We start from the raw sequence: 5,000 nt of genomic DNA, 5'->3' as shown, positions 1-5,000 counted from the left end.
AAAAAATAAAACTAAAATTAAAACCATGACTACAATATTTACAGTGAGGAACAAATGCACTGTACCATCAATTCTGTCAGTGATGAGAAAAATTGAAGTCTTTCATCAAAAAGAAAAAGAAAAAAAAAAAAAAGAATTATGGAAATGTGTTTCCATCGATGTAATTCTTATTTCTAAATTTTTACAAAGGGCAAAAAAATAGTCTGTTGTAGTAAAATTTTGGCTTAGTAAACAAGTTATTCTGTAAAAATCAAAGAGAATTAACAGCCCTGAAAACTAGTTTCAGGGAAGTTTTTTTTTTATAATTCAGTTTTATATTCTTGTTTATCTTATGAAATATTATCATGTATACAAAATCTATTTATGGTTTTAAATTATTTGTAGAGAAGGGTAGATAGATGCCCTCAGGTTGCTGCACTAGTAGGTTCTCAAAATTCATACACGTGTCAAAGAGTTAATAAAATATAAATTAAAAAGTTGCATAGTATATATATTTGTATTTTCATAAAACAAATTTATAATATACCTCTCTCCTAGCTCATGACTTCAACCATCCATGAGATTTTAGAACTTCACGATTATTCTCAAAGCTGCCCTTACTTGCTGCAGGTGGGTATAAAAGTGATATGAACATTTGCAAGGTCTGCCTAACATTTAACAGAAAAGAGATGTTGAAAGTCGGAAGGAAAGATGTGCAGGTGTAAAACATTATGTAACAAACTAGGAAAACAAAGAATCTCTAAATGCTTTACATTGTATTATTCAGTATTCTTGAATGGCTGAGTTTTTATTTTACAAAAATGAAAACAAAAAAGAAAATCTGCCATCAGCTGTTTTTCTTTTAAAACTGAAAAGTATAGGATTAATTTTGTAGGTAACTAGAGAATATCTCAATTTTTTCTTTTTTTTTCATTTCAGTTTTGACACAATCTTATTATCTACACTTATTCATTCACAAGTTTCTCCAGTTGAATTTGGCATTATATTAGTTGAGGTCACTGAGAAATGATTAAAAGACCTGAAGTTTTCCTGAGTTGAGCGCGTGGGCCTGATTCAATTTTCTGTTTGACAGCCACAACACTCCAACTGAACAGGATAATTTAACTCCTGCACTGGTCAACATGCGTCCTCTTATCGTATATACAGAAACTATGACCTCACAGAACATTACCACCACAAGCACCATCCCTCCAAAGAGGCACCGTATTTTGTTACTTGATGAAGCCTCTGACGCGTCATGCACTTGTTTACAAAGGAGGCTTTCCTGCCTGCTTCATCCGTCGAGGCAATGGATGATCGCTCTGGAAGAAGCCGTTGACCTGGAGGAGATGGTGAGGTTGAGGTGTCCTCTTTGCCCTCCCAACTCGCTGCCCATGGCAGACAATCGGGCTGCACTCTTCTTCTATCCCACTCTCCTCTTCCGCTATCGGGCTGCTCTCGCATGGGATGCTGCTTAGTCTCCGCCTTGGAGGCCTGAGTCTCACTCCCTGCTGCTGCTGCTGTGCTCTTGCCATCCTGGCTGCTGCTGCTGTTGCAAGTATTGTTCACAGGATGATACGACATCAGTTGCGGTCTCTGAATCACGTGCAGCTACGGTGTTAGAATCTAAGCCTGTGTCGAGACTAAGAGAGCGTGGAAGGCGGAAGTGACTCGGCGTATTGGGCGTGGAGGAGAGAGCCGCCCCAAGTCCCCACTGGCTGAGCCACGAACGGGGAGCCGTGGAGAGAGAGAGAGAGAGAGAGAGAGAGAGAGAGAGAGAGAGAGAGAGAGAGAGAGAGAGAGAGAGAGAAAAGAAACAAAAATAAAAAATAAAAACGAAAAAAAAAATATATATGAAGGAGCATAGAACTTTAAAGCCCAACCAAAAAAAAACAGTTACCCAACATGACCTTCCTTCCCCCACCCCTACCATCCCCCCCCTCAACCCCCAATCCGCCCCCACCCCCACCCCCACCCCCCCGTCCGCCGCCGCAAAGCGAGGTCCCCGAAGTACCAGGAAATACCCTGAGAGGTGGGCATCCCAGCATCCCATGCCCCCATCCCCCCTCCCACTCCCCCCCCCCCACTGCTTCCTCTCGCCCACCACTTCATTACAACCTTCCATACGGACAAAGAGTGACGTCATCATGGTGTGTGTGGGGTGGGGGTGGGGGGAGGTTGTGAGGGAGGGGGAGGAGGAGGGAGAGGGGGGAGGAATGGGGATAGAGAGGATGTGAGGGAAGGGAAGAAGAGGCGAAGAGAGAGGTTAAGGAGAGATTAAGGGGGCAGGAAGTAGGGGAAGGAAAAAAAAAGGGGAAAAAGAAGAGAGAAAGAAAAGAAAAATCGAGAGAAAGAAAGAAAGAGAGAAAAAAAAAAAGAGAGAGAAAAAGAGAGGGAGAGAAGAAAAAGAAGAGAAGAGAGAGAGAGAGCAGAGAGAGAGCCGAGAGAAAAGAGAGAGAGAAGAACAGAAGAAAAAAAAAGAAAAAAGAGAAGAGAGAAAAAGATAAGATGAGAGAAGAAGAAAAAAGAGAGAAAAGAGACAGAGAAGAGAGAGAGAAAAGGGAGAAAGAAAAAGAGAAAAAAAAAAAGAAGAAAAAAAAAGAGAGAAACAGAGAGACGAGAGATAGAGAGAGAGAGAGAGATGCGGCCTGGTCCGAGGCGGAACAAGGTCAGACTCCCGCGACGGGGAAAGTGTTCAAGAGCCGGTGACCTTGAACTTAGGTCCGGAGAGGCGAACTTCCTCCCGGCCCGTGGGCTCCCGGGGGCCGAAGCAGCCTTGGCCGGGACAGGGGAACCGTGTATTGCTGGGGTTGGGTCCTGGGGGTTGTGGGATTGGTGGCTTGTGGGGATTGGCTTGTGGGGGTGTGGAGGTTGGGGGTTTGGGGGGGTTTGGTTGTGGGGGTTGTTTGTGGGGTTGTTAGGGTTGGTTTTTTGGGGGGTGGTTTTTTGGGGGTTTTGGGTTTTTGGGGGGGGTTTGGGTTGTGGGGGTTGGTTGTGGGGGGGCCTCCCCTCCCCATTGTCCCACTCCCCAAGTAAGGGGGGAGGGGGAGAAAAGGGGGAGGAAGGAAGGAGGAAGGAGGAAAAGAGAGGGGGAAAAGAAGAAGAAAAAGGGGGGGAGGACCAGGGGGGGGGGGAGGGGGAGGAAGGAGAAAAGAGGGGGGGGAGGGGGAGGGGGGGGGGAAGGGGGAGGAGAGGGAAAAGGGGGAAAAGGGGGAAGGGGGGGAGGAGGAAGGGGGGGAGAGGTAAGGAGAAGGAGGGGGGGGAGAGAGGTAAGGAGGAGGAAGGTAAGAAGGGAGAGAGGTAAAGGGGGGGGGAGGAGGGGGGAGGGGGAAGGAAGGGAAGGAGGGGGGGAGGGGGGAGGGGGGGCATTACAGGCAAGCACCTTCCTTTAAACCCCCCTTCATCCACCTGTTCCGGTTTGAATTTTTCTTTTTGCTTTGCCCCGGGGTACGGATTGCCAAGACTTTTACTATGCGATGAAAGGTGGGGGACGGGGGGTTGACGGGGAACGTGTGTTTGGGATGGGGGGTTTTTGTGTGGGGGGGGGTGTGGTGGGTTTTTTGGGGGGGGTGGTGGGGGGTTGGGGTTTTGGGGGGGGGGGGGGGGTTTTGTTTTTTGGGTTTTTGGTTTGGTTTTTTGTTTGGGTATTTTTTTTTTTTTTTGTTTGGGGGGTTTTTTTTTTGTTTGTTTTTTTCTTTTGGGTGGGTGGTGGTGGGGGGGTTTTTTGGGGTTTGGGGTTTTTGGGTGGGGTGGGATGAGGTGATTTTCTTTGGGTACTGTGCGTGTTTGTACGTGAGCGTGCGCGTGACCGTGTACGTGCATATGTACATACAAGCGTACGTGTTCGTACCCGCATGCACCTATATATCCGTACCCCCCCCCAAACAAACAAACAAACAAACAAACACAAAACAAGCAAACAAGAGCCGACATAACAACTCCATCCAAACCAAGCAATACCTCTCCCCCCCTCCCCCAGACCCCCCATCACCCCCCCCACCCCCCCCCCTCTTCGCCATCCAATCATTTTCAATTCGCGAGGAAGACAAGAAGAAGAAAAAAAAATAATAAAAGCTGCCATTTCGCTAATCACTGCAATTAGCGGCAATTAAGGAGCCACGAAGTCCGGTGATCAACTCCAGGAAAAGAAGATAGATATTTTTCTTTTGTTTTTAATTTTTTTGAAGTATTTTTTTTTACTTTTCGTTTAATTTTTCTATTTCCTTTTCGTCCCTCCAGTATTTTTTTTTTACTTTTCGTCTAATTTTTCTATTTCCTTTTTCTTCCCTCCATCTTGATTTCCGTTTATTTTTTTCTTGTTATTTTATTGAAGTTATTTTTCCCTTTCGCACATTTTTATTCTAGTTAGAATTAAATTTTTATTCTAGTAAGAACAACAATGCCAACAGTAAACAACAGCAATAATAATAATAATAATAGTAATAACAATAACAATAATAATAATAATAGTAATAACAATAATAATAATAATAATAATAATAATAATAATAATAATAATAATAATAATAATAACAAAAACAAAGATAATAATAATTATTATAATAACAAACACATGAACGAAAGATAAAATCCAACAAAACAAAATTATATAAAAAAAAAAAATCGCGAATATTTGGCCTAGTCCTCTCTTTAGGCCTAAGCTAAAAAAAAAAAAAAAAAAAAAAGTTAACCCCCCCCCCCCCCCCCAACCCCCCCTGTCCGTGGCAGGGGCGGCCCCGCCGGTGCCATGAACACGCCCCCCCCCCCCCCCCCCCCCGAGGTGCCGACCCCCCTTTCTACTTACGCCCCAAGGAAAGGCCCCAGGCCGCCTCCCCCCCCCCCCTCTTCCCCCCACCTCTTGGCACTCGGAGGCACCCCACCCTCACCCCGAGGGGGAATAAACCAGGGGAACAAAATTCGAGGGGGTTTTTGAGGGGGGGGAAGGAAGGGAAAAAGGGGAGTGAGGGGAAAGGGAGGGAAAGGGAGGGAGAGGGGAAAGGGGAAGGAAGGGGGGGAGGAGG

At 45.5% G+C, this 5,000-nt stretch overlaps 1 protein-coding gene across 1 annotated transcript in view; it reads left to right on the top strand.

Moving 5' to 3' along the window:
- The window catches only part of LOC113828527 (UDP-glycosyltransferase UGT5), a 43,917-nt gene that overhangs the window by 27,565 nt on the left and 11,352 nt on the right, over positions 1-5,000 (top strand). The window lies entirely within an intron of this gene.

This window comes from Penaeus vannamei, chromosome 26, assembly GCF_042767895.1.
Source record: "Penaeus vannamei isolate JL-2024 chromosome 26, ASM4276789v1, whole genome shotgun sequence".
Classification (NCBI taxonomy): Eukaryota; Metazoa; Arthropoda; class Malacostraca; order Decapoda; family Penaeidae; genus Penaeus; species Penaeus vannamei.
The sequence above is the reverse complement of the archived record's forward strand: the minus strand, read 5'-3'. Positions and strand labels throughout refer to the sequence as shown.